Raw genomic sequence first — 26176 nt, forward strand, 5'->3', positions numbered from 1 at the left:
GGCGGTGCTGGGGTGGTAGGCGCATTCTCCAGGGTCTGCTTGAGACCCATGATGTAAAAGCACCACGAGGTGGGGAGGGCCGGTTCAAGGCTCAGGAGCGGTGAACTGCAGCCAGCCTTGTGTTTTTCTCTTGCAGGAAATCCGGCAGCAGAGGTTCCTGGGGGGATCCCATCAGATGCAGGAGCTCACCGGCTCCCCCAGTCAGGGACTTGATGCTCTTGGCCTTGGCGCTCTTGACCCCAGACCAGCCTCTGTGAAGAGACAGAGCCCGTTTTGCGACCTGTCCTCATACACAGACAATCGTGGTGCCTATTGGACATAGCGAGGCTGTATTTTCTAGACTTGCTCTGTTTGCTGAAAACCCGAAGAAGCCAGGAAATTGCTTCCTGTGCCTGAAGGTATGAGGAAGGGTAATTCCTCCCCCATCATTTTCTTTCTCAGAAGACAGAAATAGTCATTAGTCGAAATTTCTGCTTTTTTAAAAACCTGTAAATATTTATTTTTAATTTTTATAGTTGATTTTATTATTTATTATATTTTCTACATGACCATATTAATGTATATTAATGATATATCAGATAATGTAGACTATTATATATTAATATATAATTAATATTTAATCTTCTATAATACACTAATGATATAATTAATACATAATTAATTATATAAATAAGTATATATAATTATTTTAATAAGTAATTAATTTAAAACCTGTAAAATATTAAGCAACCAGAAAATATTTATTGTTCTTACACATAGTTCCTACACCGTGGTAGGCACTGAGGGGGGCATCTGTAAAGCTAAAAATTCATCATAGCCTTTTATTCTTTCATCTAAGTAATGTGTGAGTGTCTATCGAGTAACACACATCTGGGCACTAGAGATGAAAACTCAGATCGGCTTCCTTTCTTAGGTAGGGTGTAGTTCAAGAACTTATGGTCTAGGATGGGGTTCCCAGTTGGAGGTGATTTTCTCCCCAGGGGACACGGGACAGCTGGAGGACAGCTGGTCGGCACTGCTGGGATGGTTGGGAGGTGCTCCTGACATTGAAGGAGTAGAGACCAGGGATCCTAGGGAACATCTTCCAAAGCACAGGACAGCCTCCAACAACACAGAATTATAGGCCCCAGAATGTCCCTAGTGCCAAGGTTGACAGTCCATGCAAACCCAGTGGGCCCTTCCTTAAACTGGGAGCCCACTCTCCAGATGTCAGTTAACAAAGCAAACCGCAAAGCCACCTCCTGCCCTTTCTTGGCCAGGAGGGGCTGGAACAGGGCGGGACCCCAGCTGAAGAGAGAGGACATGTTACCACCTGCCACCCATGCAGGGTACAGTGGCGCTGGTCGGAGGACAGTCGGCGTTCTTCTTTTGGTTCCCAGAATGGTAACTAGGATATCCCAGGACAGAGGGCACGTCCAGTTAACTCAGGCTGCTCCACAGATGACCTGAGCCTTCTCCTTTTTATTAAGAGCAGCCGAGTCTCTACAGTCAGCTGCTGATACACAGGTGTCTCAGCAAATACAGCTGATCTTTGAACTGCAGGGGTCGGAACGGCGCAGGTTCACTTGCACGTGGGTGTTTTTCAACAACTACAGTTAAATACTGTGAATGTATTTTCTCTTCCTTTGGATTTTCTTAAGGGCATGCTCTTTTCTCTAGCTTTATTGTAAGAATGCAGTATATAAGATGTATGACATACAAAATGTGTGTTAATTGACTTTCTGTGATCACTAAGGCTCTGTTTACTAGTAAAGTTTTGGGAAACTCAGAAGTCGTTCAAGGACTTTTGACAGTGTGAAGCTCAGCCCTCCTAACGTCTGAGTTGGTCAAGGGTCGACTGTGATATTATTGAAAGTCAATGGCACTTTTAAAATTTAAACATTGCATTTGCTCCTCGGTTGAAACTACTATAAAACTTTTGTATTGTCTTATCATATGTATGACTTACAAGTTTAAATTTTTACAAGTGGCCTTGCAACCATGCTGCTCAATATAGCCCCTGGCCACATGTGGCTTTTTAAACTTAAATTAGTTGAGTTGAAAGAAAATTTAAAATGTATTGCACCACCACATCGATCACATGGAAAGTGCTCGCTAGCCGCACGTGCCTATTGGCTGCTGAACTGGACAGCGTGAACATGTTTTTTTCTTTTTTTTTTTTTTAAGATTTTATTTTATTTACTTATTTGACAGAAGGAAAGAGATCACAAGTAGGCAGAGCAGCAGGCAGAGAGAGGGGGAAGCAGGCTCTTCTAAGAGCTAAGCAGAGAGCCCGATGTAGGGCTCGATTCCAGGACCCTGAGACCATGACCTGGGCTGAAGGCAGAGGCTTTAACCCAGTGAGCCACCCAGGCGCCCCCAGCATGAACATATCTATCATCACAGAGAGTTCTATTGGACAACACTGCCTTACAAGCCATTTCTAAGGAGGCTTGCCAGCATGTGCGGTTATTGCTAGAACAGGCTTGTTTTCTAGCCGCTGAGACCCCAGGGCAAGCACTTTGCATCATGTCGTTATCATTGTCTGTTGGAAAGACCCGTTTTGCTGGGAGGGACCATCTTTTGTCAGACCTGCAGTTCTGTGAAGGGTTTAGGTCCTGGATGTTGTGTAATATATCAGATGATTGAAACTGATTTTCCAGGAGGTGTAACAGTGTAAAATTCGAGTAGCTAACCTCTATAAGGCATTTCTGATCTAAGTCAAGTGTGCATTGTTAAATATTAATTCCATTAAGGTATGTCAGCAGGGAATTAAGATATGTGACCCAAATAGATTTCTTTCTAGTAATTGAGTATGATAGAGAACTGGTGCTCCGTGGATCTTAACCGGGGAGAAGTCAGGAAGAAGGGAAGAGGGAGGAACAGAACGAGCGGGGAGCTCCTGCACAATGCGTGGGTTACTCCCACGGTGGGGCAGGCGGGTGGGTACGGAAGGGCTTGCCCATGTCTGTTTTGAAAATATTTCCCCCGTAAGTCTGCTGTACCCAGTCCAGGGGAGTATTGTTTAGAGATAGTGAAAGAAAATGATTAATGTGCCTCTTTTCCACTGTATTTGGGTGTGGGTAACCTTAAAGACATCTGGGCTCCTCCTCTAGGTAGAATTCCGTGCTCTTTGGGTGGGCCCAGATTTCACTGTTCCCTCTTTCAGAACACCCACTGGTCGTTTCCAGCAAACCCTCCCCCTAGGTCGCTTAGGATCAGCTGGTTTAGAACCACTGCCGCAGGTACTTCCTTCCAGTATCTGTGTCTGTCTCCAGCGAGCTTGCGCAGGCTATCACAACCCCTTCTTGGATGTATTTTCTTATCAGTGCCTGAAGTGATGATGTGGTCTGCTGCTGATCAAACAGGGGTCACATGTCCCTGGGACATGGTGGCCAGAGAGGACACCCAGGTAAGGAAACTGAGGAGCCCCATTTGTAGTTTGTGCTCAGGTTACAGGGTGTACTTTGAGGGGAAGGGGGGCCATGGGTGTCTGAGCAGGGCTAGAAGTCCTCTCTAAGAGGCCTTCATCAAGCCCTTGGGCAACTGTTTTGGTTGAGATTTCAGTCTGGCCCTGGAGTTTGGGTCGTGCTTGTTAAGATCAGAAGGCTGTTCCTAACTGGAGAGATGCCTAGCCATCCATCAGATGGAGAGCCCGCTCTGCTGGTGGATAGAACACTTCAACACCCTTATCCCAACCCTCGTTCAGTCTGGAAGTTCACACCATGTTGTCAAGGCATATTGGGCCTGAATGGACCTGTCTGTTTTTCACTTTTGTTTTTTCTGTTAATGTTTTTAACATAGCTCTAGTCCATTCCACATTCTCTTTATCCTTGGTTTCAGGTTTTTCCTTGGCAGAAATTCTGTTTTCCCTACGATATGTAAAATGCTGATCACTTGGGATCTTAAAAGCATAAGGTGGGACTCATATCATTGGGAAACTCTCCAGAATATAAAGTCCTTTCAGTGGCATGTTGCACAACATATGACATAAGCAAAAAATGTTCTAGCATCCCCAGCAAATGTCCAACCCTAGCTTCCCGCGCCTCTTCAGGGCAGCAGAATATGTTGGTTGTGAAGGTAAAAAAAAAAAAAAAAAAAAAAAGGTATGAAAACAAGGAGACTGGAACAGATTATAAATCAGTGGGTTTGATTCCGTCTCTGAGAAGACTTGGTGAATGTTTCTCCATGGGGTCTCCCAGGACTTGGGATGTCATGGGTGTGAAATGGCCTAAGATTCTGGAGACCTGTCTGGGTTTGTCTTTCCTAGGGAACCCAAAAAAGGAGAAGGAGAATCTTAAAGCCATGTTTAGTTTTGGCTTAAAAAATTCAGTAATCCCAAGGAAGCGAAGAAGGAAGATCCCAAGGGATCTTCCCAAGGGATTTTCCCAAGATCCCCAAGATCCCAAGGGATCTTCCCAAGGGAGCGAGGGAAGGTAAGGGGTCAGAGGGAGGAGGGGGGAGGGGAGGGAAGACTGACTCTAGAACGGCTTGCTGGGACTGCGTCATTCATTAGCAAATATAACTATCTGTCCTGCGCCGGACACTGTGGTAAGATGTGGCTACGTGACACAATAAAATATATATTTGGTCTTTGTCCCCAGTCCTGGCTGGCACAGAGCTCCTAAAATCCTTGCGATTTTAAGAGTATTAAGAATATCTTTTGTACACTAATGAGGTGACTGAACACAGGTCCTCAGATCGCTTCAGGACAGGGTGGTTGACAAGGAACCAATCATGGGAGAGGGCTAGACCAATCGGCCTGGCCTTCAACAGCCAGGGAGGAGAGAGGAGCCGGAGATTTAATTCAATCATCAGCGGCCAGTGATTCAGTAATGGTTTAGGCATGAAGCTTCCAGAATGCTCTGAAACAATGAGGCTAATGGAGCTTTCAGCTTGGTCAAGACGTTGATGTGCTGAGAGGGCGACACACTCAGCGGGTTAGAAGTTGTGGATATCACCCCCGATCCATCCCTCCGTACACTGCCCTGGGAACCTCTTCCATTTGGCTGTTGCTGAGTTGTAGCCTGTCTGTTGAAACTGTAACAGAGACTAGAGTGCTTTCATGAGTGGTTCTAGCGAGTTACTGAACCTGAGTGGGAGTCACAGGGGCCTCCAAGTCTGTGGTCAGTTGGACAGATGGTTAGGTTTCCTGGGGACCCCATTTGTGGCTGATGTCTAAAGTGGAGCCTCTTGTGGGACTGAGCCCTTAATTTGTGGGGTCTGTGCTAACATTTGAGTAGTGTCAGCACTGGATTGAATTATTGGATACCGGTTAGTGTCAGAGCATTGGAAAATTGATCGGTATTGGAGGGACGTAGCTGGGGATAAGATGGTGATCAAGAGCGGACATGTTTCTGTTCTGTAAACCTTACAAATACCTTAATGCATCTATTGGGTTATTTTGCGCTATGCTAAATTTCACCTACCTCCAGATCCTCTCACCCCAGTCTTTGGAGACTGACCATATGGACCACATCCATGGGCACCCTGCCCTTTGTCTCTGGTTGGACTTGACCAAATGGGGAGCCCTGGTGGGAATCTGAAGGAAGGGAGAGACCGAGGTCACTCAGGATACTTAACTCTCCTAACTTCCTCCTCGGGAAGATGTCTTGCGCTCTCTCCTGAGACAGAATCCTACTACTCCTTTCAGGACAGCCTTCTCTCTATGGCTTCCTCCTCCTTCCAGATTCTGTTAACCACTGCTCCTCTGTCTCCTTGTGCCAAGGGGGTGGGAACAGTGCTTTGGCTCCTAATCCTGGATTATCGCCCCCACAATTCCTTTTTTTTTTTTTTTAATAATACCCTGGTTATACCTTTGTAAAATTAAAAAGAAAAGTTATTTATACAGAATAAATAAACCTCATTTGAATGATTCTGGTAGGGACGAGCCATCTAATTGGGACCCTAACTAATACAAGCACTGTTCATTTAAATGCCAGACTTGTGGCCAAATATGTTGATTTTTGTTTTAACATCGTGGATGCTAAACCAGCCATTTAGTTGTGCTTAAGAAGGCCACCCTCATTAGCAGCGATACAATCACTTCACAGAATGCTTATCTTGGTACATCCTTTGGCCTGAGAGCATACGTTCAGTGAGGGAAAGGGAAGGGGAACTAGGCCATCAGTTCTGTTTAATAGCATTTGCAATTGCAATTTCAGTTGCCAGAATGTTCTTCTTACCCATTATGGGTCTGGCATTCGTGCTATATTCCAGGCTTGGGACATACAGCAATAGCCCAGGATTTATGCCAGCACAATACATTCTGATGAGAGGCTGATAAATGTTGTAGAAAGCGATTGTTATTAGCTGTTTTATTGGTGAAATAAAACAGGGTAGTAGCACTCAGAAGCTCAGTAATTGTGCCTAGGACATGTTTCCTTCCATGCCAAGCATTACGTTTATTACCGGTCTTTTCGTGTGAACCTCCCCCCCGCCTCCCCCAACAGCTCCTCTAGAATTTCTCAAAACCTGCTTTTTCCAAATGATGCGTGTCTGGTAAAAAGATTCCCGTTTATAAGTTTGCCTTTCATTGGAGTTACTTTGAGCCTCCTTTTGTCCTTACTTTGCTTTCCAAAGCTATGACTGAAATAAAAAGTTGGGATGGCCAGACCGGATGATGAGAGATGGCTTCAGCCTTGTGTAACAGTCCATCGATCTGTAGGTGAGAGGGAAAGCTTTTCTCCCCAGACGGTATATGATTACATTTCAGGAGAGCTGGCGGGAGGGGCTCTCTCTTATCCTTGAAAAAAACACTTTCACGGGATTTGCCCCCTAATGCTCTAGCTGAGGAAACCGAGACCCAGAGATACCAGGCGGGAGACCTACCTGAGAACACGGCTCCTGTTAGTGTATTGGGGCTGCTGGGACAGAGGGCCCCACACTGAGTGGCATCAATGACAGAAATGTATTGTCTCTGAGTTCTGGAGGCTAGAGTCCAAAATCCAGGTGTTGGCAGGATCGATTTCTTCTGAGGACAGGGAGGGACGAATCTGTTCCCAGTGTCCTCCTGGACTTGTCCATGGCTGTCTTCTCCCCACGTTCATTCGCATCATCTTCCCACTAGGTGTATCTGTGTCTGAATGTTCCCTTCTTACAAGTACACCGCCATATTGGATTAATCCTAATGACCTCATTTTAACTTGATTACCTCCCTAAAAACCCTATTTCCAAAGTGAAATCACATTCTAAGGTACCAGTGTTAGGACTCCAATGTGCGAATTTGGGGGGGGATTACAAGACAGCCCATCACAAGAGCTGCCCAAATACTGCCTAGAACCTTGGTCTTCCAATGCACTTGCTTATGTTTTTCCTTCCTGCACCATGTGCCTTTTAACATCCATACTCTCATCACTGCAGAGAAGATGTTCTTTTTCGTGGACATGGGGTACAGAGGTGGGTCAGAACCTCCAATTTCTCAGACATTTCAAATCAGTTTAGAAGAATATCCAGTCTAGGTAAGTTCAGGAGTAAGGATTCTTATTAACATAGCCTGAAAGTAAAATCAGCTTGGAGGTAAGCAACACATTTTTTATTATTATGTGGCCGGTAATGTTGAAACTTTTGAGTGAGAGATGAATTTCTCCCGGACTTGTCTCATAAGCTGCGGCTGATACTATCACACTGTGATGAGAAACGTGTTTGTCCAATTGTTTTCCTCTTGGATGTGGAGCTCTCTGTCCCCAGGGCAAAGACTTCCACGGAAGCAAGGGTCCTTCTAGATGTTCTGCGATGAGGCTTTGGCAGAACCAGTGCCCAAATCCTGCATTTTAGATTTAATTCTAAAAATCATTTTGTCAGTGTAGAGATGTTTAAAACATCTAAAGGTTATGAGGCGGCCACAATGGTGTGAGATATCTGAGGGAAATGTTTGCACATTTGTAGGAAGATATTTTTGTCATGTTATTCCAAGTGATCTTTTAGAGAAGGCATATCTAAATAAGATAAATTAAAAAAAAAAAAGGCTTAGAGTTGTTAGTTCATGTGCCATGTCACCAAGGTCAAGGTGGCTTGTTCACCAATGCATTAATGAGAATCGCTTTCATTAAAAGTTGGAACAGAAGACAAATAACAGAGAGTTGGACTTTTTGGTAAGGATCTCGTGCTCCCTGTTCTGGTGGAGCCCACCATGCTCATTTTGAAGGTGGAAAACCTGAGGATCAGAGAAAAAAACATCAAAACATCATCCACTCAAGTACGCTCTTTCCAAGACCAACGTGCCTCTTACCCGGGGCAGCAACTGGGGTGTAGACACAGTGGACTCAAGGGCCATCCCAACCACCCAGCACACTCACTGGCGGTCCACGTAGGTCTGGACGAAGCCAACTTAACTAAGTCACAGGAAATGCCTCTTGGCACTGAAAAGAGGTAGTGCCCCCCCAAATCTAGGATGTGCCCCCTGGATCCCTCTGCTTCTTAGCATTTCCCGAGGCATCACCAGCCGTTCAATGTGTGCCAAGGAAAAAACGTTCAGTGGTAAAACGAATTTGGAAGATGCCACACAGTCCATCTCTCTTTAGCTACTCATCGTGCAGGCTGCAATATTAAAGCCTCGCACCATGTCCTGCCATGACGAAGCCATCTGACTTTCTTTAATCAGGTGCTCGTCAAGTCATCTGAGCGTGGACCCATTTATTTCTGTAAAACCTGTAAGTGGCAGGCAACACATTTTGAGAAGTGCTGTCTAAAATCTGCATAAGTTGAAGAGAGATATGGAAGAACAATGTGTATACTGGAAAAGAAATGAGATCAAGTTCATAGATGGCTGAGCCCCAGCTCTGCAGAGATATCCCTATGGACACTTGTGTGACCGTCCTTAGAATCACTCACAAAAGATTCCTTGTGGCCACCAGCAGGGAGGGAACAGTATGCTGGGCTGGCCAGGCTTTTTGCTCATGAGGTTCTTTATTAATTGTGAGGGTGTTGATGACTCTGTGTGTGTGTGTATGTGTGTGTGTGTCCTGGATAATCAGATGGCTTCTGAAAGAAAAGAAGTATTGGGACAAGGTGAAAAGGCAGGAAGTGGCTTTGGCCTTCATCGTGGATTTGTGATGTGACATCTCTGCTCCTCCATGGGTGAGAGTGGGTGGTACTGCATAGCTCTGGATCCCTCTGCCATCAGGCGGCCCCTAAGGAACCAGGAGGTCTCCCTGGACACTTGGGACCGCAGCAGATGCTGTCTGAAGGTGGAGAGGGGGAGGAGGAGGTTGTCAGGCTGATGACATAATGTCTAAGTGTTTGGGTCACCTCGGGAGCTGAGTGTTGGGTGCAAAGGGCCATGTCACTGCTGAGGAAGATGCAAATGGACTGTCAGACTCCCAGCAGCAGCCTGAACAGCTTTGCATGAGGCTGTAGTCACAGGTTCCTTGAACAAAGACCTTCTGGTTTTATGACAGGAACCATCTTGAGCTAGCTGAAGAAAAAAAAGATACTTTGGGTAGATGTTTGAGCATGCAGTGGAATTTAAACAATGGGAACAGCCAAGTCTTAAGAAAGTTCAGAAGATGACAGTTCGAGGGATCTGTCTGTAAGTCTGTCTTTGTGAGTCTCCGCTCTTGTTTGGGGTAAGGGTCCACTCTCGTCCATTTAGATAGGACACATGTGTTTGTTCAGGAGAGAGTGGCAGTACCTTGATCTCAAGGAAAGCTGGACCTCTCTTCAGCCCCCCGGGATGAATTGTGACTGAACTGGTCACAGTAACCCAATTTCCCGTTGTCAGTAACTGGTCTCAGAGCGGCCATGTGACCCCGGATTAACGCAGAAGCTAGAAATAGAAGGAGGCGGAGTACAGATGCTAGGAAAGCTGTTGTCTTCCCAATAAAAAGGAATGACAGAGTCGTGGGACATGGCTCTTTCTTCCTTTGCTTTGCCCCTTCTCTGGCGTTCAGACGTGATGCCCGGTGACACAGCAGCCATGTTGGGACTGTGGCATGACAGGCACCTGTAGAAAGCTTTGTGCAAGTAACAGAAGGTGCACAGGAGAATGAGCAAGGTCCTTCTTTGGTTGAGTGGCCACCCCAACCCTGGACCAAACACCTCCTGACTTGTACTTATTTGAGAAGAATGAGACCCTGGTAGTTGAAATCACCCAAAATCATTTCTGGGTGAAAAGTTATGTAGTGTAAGAGTAGATGGCAGGAGCCAGCCCTGATGATGAGAGAGGGAGTGTCAGATCTTTAATGTGGAGGTATCCAGAAGTGTCTATGAAGGCCAGCTCGGAGCCTTGGGAGCTCACCAAACCGTCTCTGTGCCGGTACACACCTGTTCTGGGTAGAGTTAACTCTTTAATGAACTAATTGTACTAACTGTATGGATCCCTTATTAGCTGCTGGATATTTTTGTTTTTTTTCTGGTGCTGGGGATAGACTGGGGAAGACAGAGAAGATGCCGGCTCTCACTTCCCTACAGGGACTGGAGACAAGGAACAATAATAAATGAAGGGGATAATCGGAGATGGTGAGAAGTTCCGTATGCGACAGGAAGGGAGCGTTGTGATGGAGAGTTCTGGGAGGTGTGTAGGTGGCCTGAGATCGTGACAGTTGACATGAGCCTTGAGTTGCAGAAGGGAACCAGGTGCGAGAGATGAGGCCCAGGCCTCCCGGGAGGGACGGTGGCGCAGAGCCCCAGGCAGGGAGTCTTCTGCTAGAGACACAGAATGAATCATTAATGGGCGTCCATGGCAAGGGGCTGGGGGCGGGCGCCCGTGCTCATCTTGTGACCGTTCCGGCCACTTGGCTCATGGTGATGTAGCTCGAGGTGCTGAGCAGGCTTCCTGCCGCACAGGGGATGTTTCCTGTCCTCTCCTTCAGGCTGTGAGGGCCCTGGGAGTGGGACGGCTGGGGCGGGTAGTCACGGGGACAGACCCCGCTTCCCTTCGAGGATTGACCCGTCATGCTCAGCCACAGCACAGAGGCCCCCCAGGGTCCCGGCTTCCCTTGCAACGGTGTCAAGCCCATTCTGGAAAGATGAGCAGAGCCTCCTGCTGTCTCAGCGCCACGCCCCAGTCACCCGCGGGACTCACAGTCCCCACACGTGACCTGCTTTCCTGTGGCGGGGCCAATGCAGAGAGGCAGGAAGGCCGGCCGGGCGCGTGGCTGTGGCTCCCAGCCTGTCATGACTGGTCGTATCTGACATCATCTCAAGTGATAGTGATCAGTGAAGCGGTCACAAGAGGTCACAGGGCTAGAAACTCCCCAGAAGTCCTCCTGCCCTGCGTTCCCTCATGTACCTGGCGTTACCCAGAACAAAAGTGTTAGGCCCCACCCGACTTCCAGCTGGCTGCCTGCCGAAGCAGGTGCTCACCTAGTCCCAGCAGAGCATCCAGCTCTCTTGTCTCTAAGTCTTGAACTTGGGGCGGGGGGGTGGCACGGGGGGGTTGCAGTTAGAAGCACTGGCATTATATCCTATCCCTGGGCGGGGAGACTGCCTCTCGGGTCCTGTGTCATGAATGGGACCCTGGATGGGTGTTCACCATAGGAGAGCAAGCCGGCCTGGAAATACCCAAACTGCCCTTGTGAAAGCCTGGTTCACTTCTCCTGGATCTGGGACCAAACCAAACACAAAATTTCAAAATCGGGAGACACTCCGGTGATTAATACGCCTCCTCTTATAGATGGGGCGGGGAGGGAGGAATGAGCTGGCCAAGGTTTGTCCTCATGCTACAGAGCCACGCTCTTTGGGAGGCACATGGAGCTTTCTCGGATGTTGACCGCGTTCTGCTGTGACGTGCTGCCTTGACTTATGGAGCAAAGAAAAAAACTCACAGGTCACCGATGTGTATAAAGTTCTTTGTTGCTCCGTCCAGGTTGAATCACTGTTCCTCTGTGAGAGGCATTCACTGTTATCATTTCAGACAAGGGAAGTGAAAGACATGAATCCGTTTAGTAAGTGGCAAAACTGAACTCAAGCTCAGGCCTCCCGGTTTTTAACCGAGAGCATGCCCAAGTCCGTCTCCACTTTTGTCCTCTGGGGATTTAGGGGCAGAGCAGAAGTTAGCTGTAACTTAGGCAGGGTAGGATCCACAGCAGGTGTCCTCGGGTGCTAGGAGCAGTGCCCTCAGGTGCTAGAAGCAGGGTCCTTGGGTGCTAGGAGCCGTGTCCTTGGTTGCTAGGAGCAGGTGTCCTCGGGTACTAGGGCCTCTAGGGGAAAGGATTCTGATTTTTATCGAACACTCTTGCCTTGGCATGTGAATACTTCCCTCTTAGAGCCCCTGTATCTGAGGCAGAGTTCCCATAGAGCCTATCGTAACTGGGGCTGCCATCTACTTATTTTAATTGCCACCTCTGGGACACAATGGCACAGAAAAGTCCAGGCCATTAGAACCAACTGGCTCTGTCCAACTCCTGGCTCCAGCACGGACTCTGAGTGACCTGAGACCTCGATCTCTGAACCTTGTGCTGTCTTAGTGTTCTTATCTGTAAAATGGGGCTAGCTGTAGTACCTTCCTGGGACGGTGGCTGCAGACTAGAAGAGGTAAAGCTCTTAGAAGAGGAAGCAGTCAACAAATGTCAGCGGCTGCTTTGTTGGCTCTCCACGCAACGGAAGGAATCCAGTCACAGAAGTGAGTTTTCTCCGGCGGTGCAGAGAAGATCCGTTCACTGCTCCTGATGACGGGTAGGCATCCCAGAGGGAGGAGTATACACAGATAAACTCATGAGCAGTTCACAGCTTGACTCCGGAGACTGAGCTCTCGCAGACCCTCTACTACAAGGGCATATTCTTCTCTGTCACCGTCTCCCCTCCAACAGCAGAAGGCTTTGGCTGGCCCACCCGAGAGGCTACATCTTGCCTGCAAGTTATGCCTACAGAAAAAAGAGAAGTAAGAGCCTCTTATGTAACTTGAAGAGTACAAAAGATCCGGTGATAAAAGCCACTGCCCTGAACTTTTCCAAAGCACAGTAAATCTCTGCCTCCCGTCCTGTAGTCCATAGCAAGGCATCCTTCGTCCGGCTTTCGTAGACTAGGAAAAAAGTTAATGAACCCACTCCCATTAGGTTGTGTATTTTGTATTTGTGCTTAAAGGCTACAGAAAGGCTACGAATTCAGTGGGGTCTTGTTGTCTAAAATACACCCAACGTTTGCTTTATGGTTTCTTGGTGATATTCTGACTTTAACTTGATTGCTTCCTGAGAATGGGTGTAGTCCCTGGAGAAAGCGGATTCTCTCTCTCTCTCTCCTTCTTTCCCAGCCTCTACTTTTTTGTTTAGATCATCTCTCTCCTGACCTTTCAGCGGCTCAGCACTTTATTTTTTTCCTTCTTTTTTGCAGTGCACGAGCAAGGCTGGAAAACAGAGCCAAGACACAAACTGTGAAGCAACAGCTCAACCTCCGAGAGCGAGTGGGCTTCGCGCTATTTCTGGCCAGAGCAGATGTGGCCTCGGGGGGCTGTGGGGAACAGTATCCCTCAGGTAAAAATAAACTCGTACCATTAGGACCCAAAGGATGCCGATTCCTCATTCCCAAGCAGATCGTGAACTGGGAGCCCTGTGGGAAGACGACTGGTTTGGGAATCCGACAGGGTTCTGCCCTGGATTTCTTCCAGATTGCGCTACCAATCGGCCATCTGGTCTCGGTGAGTGCATATGACTTACACATACATTTTTTTTAAATCAACAACACAAAAAATAAGGCAAACGCGGTAACACAACTGAGTGCCGGCATGGAGTGCGTTCTAGGCAACAATCCTAACGTTTCGACCAGCAACCTGCAGAGTAGCGGAGGACTTGGCAGACAACTCCTGGATCCTGTTTCCCGGCCTCCCAGCCCAGAGACAAACAGTGCCCGAACCTTCCTGCTTTCTCTGGACACCCGCATCTTTAAGCCATGGGTGCTGCCATTCTGTTTTAAAACTTCAAAATTTTAGAACTTGAAAGTAAATGAAAACACTTTTTATGTTCTGCCACTTGCTGTTTTGTGTGTATGTGTTTTGTTTTTTTGAGGTTTTTTTTTTTTTTCCCATTGAGCTTAGATTTCAGCAACATTGCTCTGGTCCATTCGTTTTAACTGCTCTGTGACATCATGCTGCATGGACAGCCTGCCGTGTGCTTTGTCGATCCTCTTGTTGATGAACAATTCGGCTGCTTCTTATTTTGTACTACGATAAACAAGGCTTCAGTGAATGTTCTTATATATTTCCTATACTAATGTGCCAACGTTTCTCTTAGATGGCATTTTTTCAGACTGTTTTGTCTATACCCACCATGAAAGATATACCTTTCATGGTCGCCCAGCCCATGGGTTACACTGTGTGTGTGTGTGTGTGTGTGTACATATATGGGGAAGGTTCTCAAAATAGTGCCCATCTTTTCTATTCAGTTATGATCCAGTTTCGTGTGGCCTAAAAGAAAATGTATTGGTTACAGCGTACTGAAGGGATCCTCTGAGCCATCTCTGTGAGGCGTTGGGTAAACACTGTTCTGGGACACATGCAATCACTGGGTCATAGGTTATACCCAGTTTCAAATTGAGGCATTCTTTGTGAGTCTTCGTGAGGTCATGTTAAGCATGGACATGGATAGTTCCCTTTAGTTAGCATTCTAGCTAAGAAAGGAGGCTCTTAGGTCATTTCGCATGCCCTGTAGCTGGAAATGAAAGTCCTCTTTTGAGTTTCTGGGCTTTAATTTTTCATCTGTCACAAGATACCAAAACAAAAATACTAGACTCCAGTATTTTGCAGACTGCTTTCTCATCAGCCCTCGGGGTCCTGGGAAAGATTTCAGGGTCGACCACAAAGTGTGGAAGTTGGGGGTGGGGGGGGTAGGGCAGGGAAGGGGACAGAAGGAGGAGATGGAATCCTGGGCTTCCCCCCGCAGTTCCTTCCGAAGGATTCCATGGTAATATTTCTCCACTGTATTTCCATTACATTTATTTCGCCAAAGGACAAAAAAAAAAAAAGGTGTGCAGGTTGAAAATATTCTTAAACTATGGGTTTAGATGCTCTCCAAGGCTCTTTCCAGATCTAAACTTGAATGAAAATAATTTTGGAGGCTCGGGGCCATTTAAACTTGTAGCCAGAACCAAAGAATGTGGCAGTTGAGGGGTGAGGGCTCGGGCAAGCAGGGCTGGCCACCTGCGAGTCGGTCTGCCCCTCTGCCGCCGTGGGAGCTGACATGGACAGGGGGCTCTCGGTGAGGTCCGGACACTGTGCAGCTGGGGTGGCCACCGTGGGGACGGCCATGTCTGTCCTGTCCTATGGGCTCCTTCCACCTGAGGCTGCTCTAAAAAATTCTGTTTTCATCGTGCTTGTTTATTCTGTGAGTAAGGACTTAATGGACGTTTTTTCTGGGCATCATTTCTGCCCCCACAGACGGTTCCCCGTGTTCACAGCGAAGCCCGTTTGCTCAGCGGGGTACACTCACAGTTAAACCATTCTGTCCACAGAGATGAAATTTTATGATCAGTTTAATGAAACTGTTCAGCTCCTCTCCGGTTTATTTTTGCCTTCCCAAATATAATAAGGTCATAAAAAGAAGGAAAGAAAAAAAAATGGTAGTGAGCTGGTCGTAAAGTGACTTCGGGGTGGGCAGATGTTAATTTCTGCGGGACCGTGGATTCCTTCCGGAATAGGCTGGTTTTCTGTCTTGCTCCCGGCACCTCCCGGGCTGGATGCCTGCCTCCTCTCCGATGGCAGCCCTTGCCCTGCATTTGTCCTGCTCGCATTTCATCTTCCTTAATCACTGTTTTCATCACATCACTCCCAGGCTCAGAAACCCTCCAGGGATCTTCATTTCCCACCACGTGAAGTCCAAATGATGCTGCCTGTTTCCGAGGCTTCTCCTAATCTAGGCTTTCCTTACCTCTCCAGCTTTATTTCCTTTGCCAGATGTGGTTCGGGTTCCTGTGGCTTCGAGATAATGGAATTTTTGTACACCTCACCACCCATCCGTCCCCCCCATCACCCCAGATTTGAAATCTGCATCTTTTTTTTTTTTTTTTTAAGATTTTATTTATTTACTTGGAGAGTGAGAGAGAGCATGAGGCACGAGGGCCAGAGGAAGGAACAGGCTCCCTGTGCTGAGCAGAGAGCCTGATGTGGGGCTGGATCCCAGGACCCTGAGATCATGACCTGAGCTGAAGGCAGATCCTTGACCGACTGAGCCACCCAGGCGCCCCTGCATTGTTTTTCTTAAGGAAGTTCAGCCTAGTTGCCTTTAACACAACAAAGCAGCGAGGATTGCTTCCCTCGCCACAGGCTACGGTAGCGTGGCTGCAGGACTTTCTGGGGACAGCAGGGGAAAGGAAGCAATTTATGCCCCTCTGTCCCTCCGTATCCCAGGAGAAGATGAGGCACTGAAAGAGGTAACTCTGTTCACTAAAGTCCTTGCTGAAAAGCTCTGCCGGTTTGACAAGACAGGCAGAATGCACACAACTCCGAAGACAAATGTGGAAGATATTCAATTCCAAGACAGGATGGGCTGGTTCAAAGCCTTTGGAGAAAGGTCTGCCCTGGCTCAGGCCACAGTCAGCAGGTGACTGAGCCCCAGAAAAGATGCTTGGGGGCTGGTAGAGGAGAGTCCGGAGAAGGCTAACCTACCAGGGCAGGCTTAGCACATCCACAATTACAGTTACTTTTCAACTTCGTATTTAGTGCCTGTGTGTGTGTGTGTGTGTGTGGGGACGTTGTCCTTTTGTTTTTCTAGAACGATTTCCATAAGTCTTCATTCGTCCACTTAGCAGCTGTATGATTGGGGGCAAGTTTCTTTACGCAGAGAGTGGAAGCCATAACGGTACATCGCTCGTGGCGGCGTCGTGGGGACCGAGGGAGGGAACGCCCGGAAGAGCACGGCACGTGGTCCAAGACCAAGATATTAGCTATTATTACTATCACAGTTATCAGAAGTACAGGTCAGCGGCTCTTCGTCTGAGCAAAGCTGCCAGAATTCCACCTCCTCTCACAATACCCTCAGGTACGTGAGGTGAGTGAGCATTCACTTAGCGCTCAGAACCTGCCGTGCACTGAGGGGACTCGGAGGAGTCTGACATGTTGACCTTGCCCTTGGGTAGCCTGCCTTCTAGCAGGGAAGGCAAACCTGTGAGTAGATGATGTCAGGTTTTTATTTTTATCTGTTGATTTTTTTTGGAGATAGAGCATGCGTGCGAGGGGGAGGGACAGAGGGAGAGAGAATCTTAAAATCTTAAGCAGGCTCCACACCCAGCGCTGAACCTCATGAGGGGCTCGACTTCACAGCCCTGAGATGACCTGAGCCACAACCAGTGTCAGATGTTCAACTGCCAGAGCCACCCAAGTGCCCCACATTCTTCTAGTTGAAGGCTGGGCTGGCAGGACCAACCAGCTGGTCACCGCTAGCCACGTATAGCTCCTACGACTAAGTTGAGATGTGTTCTCTATGTAAAATACACATTGGATATTTAAGAAAACATAAAATATCTAATAATAGCCAGCATGGCATTGATTACCTGTTGAAATGATGACATTCTGGGTATACTGGGTTAAATACAGCATAATAATTGTTTTTTACTTGAGATGTGGTTGGCACATGATGTTGCATTTGTTTCAGGTACACGACATAGTGATTCAGCAAGTCTGTGTGTTACGCCGTGCTCACCCCACATGCAGCTTCTGTCCGTCCCTGTAGGACACACTCACAATACCACTGACTCTGTTCCCTGTGCTGCACCTTTATCCCTGTGACATATGCACTCTGTAACCAGAAGCCTGAGCCTCCCACTACCCTGCACCCATTCTGCCCATCCCCCTCCCACCCTGCCCTCTGGAAACCATCCATTTGTTCTATTTATGGGTCTGTTTCTGTTCTTCGTTCCCTTTTTTGTGGATTCCACATACAACTGAAATCATGGTATTTCTCTCTCTCTGGCTTATTTCACTTAGGATAATACCCTTTTGGACCATCCATATTATTGCTACACACACACACACACACACACACACTACATTTTCTTCAGCCGTTAATCAGCAGACACTTGGATTGCTTCCTTCTCTTGGCTATTGTAAATTATGCTGCGGTAAACATACATCCTTTCAATTCAGTGTTTTCTTTTTTTCTGGGTAAATACTCAGGAGTGGAATTATGGGATCATATGGTGCTTTTAAGTTTTGGAGGAATCTCCATATTGTTTTCCCCAGTGGCTGCACCAGTTTATATCCCCAACCACAGGGCACAAGTGTTCCTTTTTCTACCTGTCCTCACCAGCACTTGGTGTTTCCTGCCATTTTTAATTCTAGCCATTCTGACAGATAGAAGGTGATACCTTGTGGTTTTGATTTGCATTTCCCTGATGATGAGTGATATTGAGCATCTTTTCATGCCTCTGGTGATCATCTGTATGTCCTCTATGGAACCACGTCTCTTCATATCTTCTGTCCATTTTTAATCAGATTATTTGCTTTTTTTGGTGCTGAGTTGTATAAATTCTTATATTTTGGATATTAACCCTTACCAGATATATCATTTGCAAATAACTTCACCCTTTGAGTAGTTAGTCTTTCTGTTTTGTTAATGGTCTCCCTTACTCTACAAAAGCTTTTTATTTTGGTGTAGTCCCAATAGTTCATCTTTGTTTTTCTTTCTCTTGCCTGAGGAGACATATCTAGAAAAATGTTGCTAAGGCCAGTGTCAAAAAGATGACCACCTTTGTTTTCTTCTAGGAGGTTTATTGTCTTAAGTCTCACATTTAGGTCTTTAATACATTTTCAGGTTTGTGGGGTTTTTTTGTGTGGGTGTATAAGAAAGTGATCTAGTTTCATTTTTTGCATGTAGCTGTCCAGTTTTCCAAGCACCATTTATTGAAGAGACTGTCTTTTCCTCATTGTCTATTCTTTCCTCCTTTGTTGTAGATTAATTGACCCTATAATAGTGGGTCTATTTCTGGGCTCTTTATTCTGTTCCATTGATCTATGTGTCTATGTGTCTGTTTTTGTGCCAGTACCATACTGTATTGATACCAGAGCTTTGTAGTGTATCTTGAAACCTGGGATTGCGGTACCTCTAGATTTGTTCTTTTTAAGATTTGTTTGGCTATTTGGGGTCTTTTTTGTTCCATACAAATCTTAGTATTATTTGCTCTAGTTGTGTGAAAAATGCTATTGGTATTTTGTTAGGGATTTCCCTGAATCTGTAAATTATTTTGGGAAGTATGGACTACCCAAACCCATTGGAGGTCCCTAATAGCTAAACGTGCGAATGCCGTCGTATATACTCTCCTTGGACCCAATGAATGAGAACATATCAAAAGCTCTCACCTTCCTCTAGGATTCTCATTCATTAGGTCTGTGTGGTAGTGAGCAATTGTAGGCTGCTATCTGCTCCCTAGGACTATGTGCAGAAGGGAATATTGGTTCTTCCCATCCATGAGCATGGAATAGCCACTTGTTTGTGTCATCCTACATTTTGTCATCAGTGTTTTATAACTTTCAGAGTATAGGTCTTTCATCTCCTTGGTTAAATTTATTCCTAGGTATTCTATCTTGGTGTTGCAATTGTAAATGGGATTGTTTTCTTAATTTCACTCTGCTACTTCCTTATTAATGTACAGAAATGCAACTGATTTCTAGGTATTTGTATCCTACAACTTTATAGAGTTATTTTAGTAGTTTCTTAGTGGCATCTTTAGGGTTTTCTGTGTAAAGTGTCATGCCACCTAGAAATAGTTACCATTCAGCTTCTTCCTTACTTTCCTTACCCCCCCCCAAAATATATATATTCACCTGTTCCCTTTAATTTTTAAAAACTGCACCACTCGAAAATGTAAATTTATGTGGCTCCTGTTCTATTTCTATTAGACAGCAGTGGTCTCCGGTGATGCAGGAGTGGTCTCTGTTGATGCATGGTGCTGTGGGGACCAGCAGGGCAGCATGTCATCCAGTCTGGGGTGCAGGAATGCTGCCTGGAGGAGCGGATGCGCCCGAGCGGAGTCTCAGCGGTGGAGCAGAGGTCATCCAGGTAAGGACACATCTTGAGGATATTCTGGATTGAGGCAGGAAAGCAAGGAAAAGTGTGGTGTTGGGGAGGAGCCCTGGAAGGCAGCCGGTCATTCCCCAGCCTAAGGCATTAAGAGTTGGGGACTGGACGATGGTGAAGCTGCCTGAGAGGTGAGGCCTGGTGTCCTGCCACTTAACATCCGGTTGTCATTAAATGCCCTGGTCTTATATGGGAGTGATGGTTAGCTCTCCACTCTTTGTTTGAAGATTTGGGCTATCAGATGTTACCAGCTGGAAGTTTATGTCTCTACAAGAATAAGACCACCCTGGAAGATAGGACTAATGCATGTACATATGCTGCGGGGAAGGCAGGATGCCATTTTCCCTTCTGCACATAGTCCTAGAGAGGGGGTATAGTCTGAAATTGCTCCCTAGAGTGTAGACCTAATGAATGAGAGTCCTAGAGGAAGGTGAGAGCTTTTGATATTTCTCATTCATTGGGTCCGAGAAGAGTATACGTGACTGCGTTCACCCCCGTTGATCACTGACCTCCAGTGGGACTATTTCCCACCCCCAAATTCTCACCAATAAGGAATACAGTTGACCTTTGAACAACACAGGTTTGAACTGCACTAGCCCACTTATATGCAGTTCTTTTTCAGACAGGACAGCACTGTAAATGTATTTGCTTTTAATATAAAACATATAACATATAAAATCTGTGTTGACTCTATGATCAGTCAGGATTCCAGTCAGCAGGCTATCAGTGAAGTTTGGGGGAGTCGGAAGTTGTATGTGAATTTTTGACTGTTGAGAATTGGTGCCCTCCACCTCGGTGTTGTTCAAGGGCCAATGGCATAATCATTTATCTGATGATGTTAATTTGGAAGCTCATTATAGCCGTTCTATCCCAAATCACCCTCAGGTCTTCTGCCGTCAGTAACGAATGATTAAAAGGATATTTAGTAGGTCATGCAAGGTGAAAGAAGACTGGCAAAAGGAGACGGTGCAAACCCAAGTGGATGGAGAAGCTGGAGAGTGAGAAGACATCTTCCAGGTTTGCTTCCCACTCTCTGCATGTGACTCATGCAGGGATCTTCTGAAGATGCCAGTTCTAATCCCTTAAGTCTAGGGGGTGGGAGCAACAATCTGTATTTTTATCCAGCTTCCGGGTGATGTCAGTGCCGCTGGTCCATGGACCTCGCGTTGAGTTGCAAGGTCTACAGGGTCCGTTCAGTGCAGTTCTTTACCATGGCTGGACTTTGCAGTGCCACAGCCGTGGGGGAGTCCTTGGAAGCGTCGGAGGAAAGACCTAGAGCCTTCTTTGTGCTTCGCGTCCTCCTCCTCTGTGGAGTGAGTCTAATTGTTGGAACAGTTTTTCTTGTCCCTAGATGCTCTCTGGGAAATCTCTGTGCATTGGTCCTCATTCTATTTTTGGGAACCCTGAGATACGGAACCTGATCTCTCTCTCTTGACAGCCAGGTGGAACTCTGAAGAGCACTTTTGTATCGCCCTTCATTCTTTCCGTAGAGTAAATCTCCTCATCTCCTTTAACTGTTCATGATGGCACGCTCTGGACTACCCCAGGAATCTGTGCTTTTAGTGTGCCTTTCCTAACCGCGCATAGCATTCCAAGCTTTGTCTGAATATCAGAGAATAAAATGGGCCCATCTCCGACGTGGCTGTTGATTCTCCACTCCGGCCAGAGTCCCCCCGTGGTCCTGGCATGTTGATACTCTTGGGGATCAGTGCTTCCGAGCCCTTTAGTGGAGTGAGCTAGAGAAACGTGTGTATGCTTTTGTGTACAATTATGGTCCATGTGATTCTCGTATTTGTCCGCGCACCCATCCATCTGTGGAAAACCCGGAGTCTACAGTGACACTTTACTCCAGGTTGGCTGCAGGTTATTCTAATGCTTTCCCTTTTCCACATTCTTAACTCCCTTCCTAGGAGTAAAAAACCCGCTCTCTGATTATCTTGAAGACCATTACCCGTGTGATCGAACCCTCGGGTGAAACCAGTCCTTGGTCCACCTCCACCGCCCTCTCCCCACGTGAGGCATGTTCATGCCACTCAAGTTCCAACACATTCCCACTTCCTTTGGGATCCAGCTAATGGCTTCCGGGAAGGGATGGGAGAAGAGGCCAGAACGAGGAGGAGGAAAAAGTTGATTTTCTCTTTTGACTTCTAATTTAGTGAATTCTACTAAGAGGTTTTCTAATACTGACTCATCATTGGACTTCCACATTGTGCCCTGCTTTGATTTTTCTACTCTTTTATTTAAGATTTCTTGGCAAGTTAATTTATTTTGCTGATGTGAAAAGGCTTTGTAATGCTAGACATTTTCTTAGACATCTCCTTAGATTCATCCTTTTGGATTTCTACAGGGGGAAACAAAGCTTTTCCTGACTTCCGTGGATTTCTACAGAGCCTTGGCTTTTGGAAATTCTACCAGAATGACGGCTGCATTTTTAGTGGTGAAAATTACTGATAAGTCTCAAAAGCAATCAGAGAATATCCATTTTCCAGAGGTAATGTATGACTTCCACCAAAGCCACACCAGTATTTCTAATACCTTAATGAGGTTTTTTTTTTTTTTTTCCGTAAGAACAGAGCTAAGATTCCTATCATTTCCTGGAATCTCAAAAGAAAAAAAAAAAAAAGGAAAGAAGAAAGAATTCAAGTAGATACCCATTTGTTAGCCCAACATTAGAAGGGATCAGCCTTTGATTGGTGAGCAAATCAATACCAATACCACTGTCCTTCATCTCTTCATATCCAGCCTGCCCCCAAAGATCTTCTTGGAACCCACAAGAAGGTTAATTGAAAAGATAAATCTGCTTTGGAAAGCATGTGCCTTTTAAACAGAGATGGAGTTTGGGGAAGTGCCATGTAGACATTTATCATTCTTCAAATCATAATTATTGTCCGTGACCCGAAACCTGGAGCAGGTTATGATGGTTAAATAATGTCCGTAGTCTTGCTGTTTGGGGTGATCATTACCACACTGCCTTGGGTCTTTTAGGCTGAAAGTGCGTGTGTTGCTTCTATGTATCTGAGAAGTTAATTTTGGAGGCAACCATGTTACAGATCTGATCTCCATCCTCCGACAGATAAGGCCTGGATTGCTCTCCTTTTTATACTTCATTATTCACACTTTCTTCCCCATCTCCCACCAGCCCTCCCACCATTTCTATTTAAGGAAGATATTTATTATATATGTAGATTTCTCCCAAAAGATCTACCTATGCCACACGCACATGCACACATACCCACAATCCATGTGCACATCTCTGTATGTTCTTTTTTTTTTTTCTTGACTAGGTCACTGCTGAAAAAAAAATCTGAGTATGACAGAAGCTGGTAACAGAGATGAGAAGGATGGCACTTTTTGGTTGCTGAGGTTTAGAATTAATTTTCGCCATAATAGGTTGACTGTTGGGGAACTGTGCCTCGCTGTGAATTGCACACTTCAGCTGTGTCCCTGGCTCTGGTCACCCACAGAGAGAGTAATTATCCAAATAAGGAAATGCCTGAAAACAAAGAATAATTAGAAGTAGCCTTTCAGAAGCATCCTCGTGTGTGAAACTGGTGGGTCACATTCGTTTTAGAAGCACATCAGCTGGGATATGGTCTGAGCCTGTGATTAGAGCACTCGTTCATTCAACCAGCAAACATTTACTGAGAGCCGGCTGCATTCTGGACACTGGCCTAGGTGCTGGCGAGGTACTCATAAGCAAAGAGAAATATGAGCCCTGATGGTAAATTTAAGAACTGGTTTTCCCCCAAACAGAAGCTCTGATTTTTCATTTTTGCTAGTGTAAATATAAAAATTCAGAGTGTCAATACTCCCACCATAGCCGGTTTCAAGCTACCCGTGTTCCTCATTGCCTGCACATAGAAACCGGCAGCCATCATTACAGTCCTATCTTGATCCTAATTAGTGTCGCTGGGCTTGCTGTAACAACTCATGACCTACAGGGGAAGTCTAAGATGTACTCAGGGGTGTGTGTGGAGAAGGGTCTGAATGCACACTGGGTTTGGTTACAGTCACCTCAGAAAGAGATAGGGCATTCCTCTTTCCTTTTTACTGAAAATCTGTAAGATGCAGTTTTCATTAGGATGCATTTCGTAAGTTTTAAAGAAAGAATTTATAGTGTCCAAGTGCAACAAGCATCGCTTTCCCATGATCTGGGCCCAAGAGGGACCAAATGGCGAGGGGATGCGAGCCAGTTGTTAGGAGACAGCCCTGTATCCCCGATTTGTGAATCAATGACTGTTCAGTTGTTTTCCTGGTGAGAAGCGACTTAAAACTATTGGCAGAAGATAAGTATCCCCCTTGCTGTGGGAAGAAAACCACCCCCACACTAGCTTAAGCAGGTGATTGTGTTTATTTCGCTCACAGGTTTGCAGTTTGGGTGGAGCATGGGGGGCGAACATTGTGTCCCTTCTACTGAAGCCAGTGTACCTGGCTTCAGGTGGACTGAAGAGGTAGAAGACAGTGGATGCTGGGTGTGGGTGGGGGCTGCCGTGGGGCTGTGGCTGCAGTACCTCCCTGTGGCCCCTCCAGGTGGCGGCTTGTCTCCCGAAGGTGAGTGTCCCAGGTCCAAGCTCTATCAACTTTTATGCCCTAACCTTAGAAGTCCCACAACATCTTCTCTCCACATTCTCTTAGGGTGGTCACAAAGCATCACCCAGGCCAAGAAACAGAAAATGAGACTCTACCTCTCTTGGTTGGCAAGAGTGCGTGGAACTGGGATACTGAGGGGGCCATTTTCGGAAAAGACAACCTGCTCCAAGAACTTCTCTCCTTTTCGATGTCATCAGCACCCCCAGCTGCAGAGAAAACATGGAAGTTAGGCAGACGGTCTCCATTGCCCAGTGGAATGTGAGTACTGCACCTTAACACCAAAAGGAATGCTTTGTAAAAGATGTAAATTCTTACGTGGGAAACCCAGCAGATGTTAGCATTGTGTTCCCCATGCCTAGCGCGGCCATGGTTTTTAAATTAATTTCCATGTCAACTGTCAGATTTGTCTTAACTGCAAAGCAGATGAACTCCTTACAGAGATGGTGGGACTCTACCTTTGTTGGGTTGGACTCCGAGTCTGTATTTTTGTCTCTAAGCTTACTTCTCAAATGCAAACTACACAGAAAGGAGATTCATGAAAATGAATGTTTTTCAAAGAAATCTTAGCTATTCCTCTTAATGCATCTAGGTGTCCTCATTTCATGCTGGCCACAGGATCTGCCAGGCCATGGTGAACTTAAGATGGTGCTCAGAAGTCCAGTGCTTTCCTCCTAAACTTATTAGGGTTTGAGTCTGTTCATTCATTTGTATCCACAATGTCCCTTGGTTCCCACTGGAGCATGCATAAATAGAACATAGCAACAGAAAAATACCAAAGATGCATGGATTACCTATAGAGTAGCACTTAGAGAACTGTCAGAAAATACCCAATTAAGGCAGTCTACTAGATTTGAGTCTTTCTTTATGGTATGAATTGGTCTACCCAAACCAGTTGTAAATTAGATGTTCAGGGATTCTCATTTGTAGAGATGATATCGCTGGAAGTTTGTACTTCTTTGAACATATCCAAGTTCTTGCCTTATTTCAGAAGATGAGGTCACTGTGTAGCAGAAGTCTCAAAAGCCAAGCTCTTTCGGCAATTGACTCTCCATGGCTGGATAAATCAAACTGAATTTGAACAAAGTTCTGTCCCCAAATACCTTCTTGTTCAGGCTGAAGACAACCGTGGGACATTTAAGACAATATTTTGGTTCTCAGAAATTTGTTAAAATTTTGAGCAGTCCTTTTCCTCCCATAATGGTGGTGCCAAAAGAGCAAAATGAGTAAACTGACTGCCAATATTGTCCCTGCTTCAGTGGAATTCAAATATTGTGTCTCCAGATATTTCTGTTCCTTGACATATCCTTGTAAGGAATATTTGCTGATAATCCTGAGCTCAGACAGTCTGTCTGGTGGTTCTTCACTTCGACAGCTTTTATACAGCTCATTCTTGGGGCTCACTTCTGCTTCCCAAAGATGCAGGCCAACAGGAGCCCAAGGAATATAGACTCTTTAGGGGTTCCCCTTCGGATCCTGGGAATCAGCCCAGCCTTGGGAACGATTAACCTAGAACATTTGCTAACTCCTGAAATTTTTGTGAAGTTTGCCTTGAATAGAGGTTCCTGTGGCTCGGGGCAAAACAGTGTTACGATTCCATTTCTATCCTTGGTAAACATTTTACAGTAGAAACTCAGGAATACACTGCAATTTTATATATTGACTCACTT

At 46.0% G+C, this 26176-nt stretch overlaps 1 long non-coding RNA gene across 3 annotated transcripts in view; it reads left to right on the forward strand.

Annotated features, from left to right (window-relative positions):
• The window catches only part of LOC101678723, a 121516-nt gene that overhangs the window by 81121 nt on the left and 14219 nt on the right, over positions 1-26176 (forward strand). For 2 of the 3 annotated variants that reach the window (XR_006601957.1, XR_006601955.1), the window contains exons 9-15: positions 137-398; positions 13249-13552; positions 19742-19901; positions 20805-20936; positions 22267-22612; positions 23204-23470; positions 24555-24767. This is a non-coding gene — a long non-coding RNA (uncharacterized LOC101678723). Of the gene's footprint in view, positions 1-136; positions 399-13248; positions 13553-19741; positions 19902-20804; positions 20937-22266; positions 22613-23203; positions 23471-24284; positions 24471-24554; positions 24768-26176 lie in introns of all 3 variants that reach the window. The other variant, XR_006601956.1, reaches the window with a different exon arrangement.

The sequence above is a fragment of the Mustela putorius genome, unplaced genomic scaffold (genome assembly GCF_011764305.1).
Source record: "Mustela putorius furo isolate JIRA1106 unplaced genomic scaffold, ASM1176430v1.1 tig00003854_pilon_pilon_pilon, whole genome shotgun sequence".
Classification (NCBI taxonomy): Eukaryota; Metazoa; Chordata; class Mammalia; order Carnivora; family Mustelidae; genus Mustela; species Mustela putorius.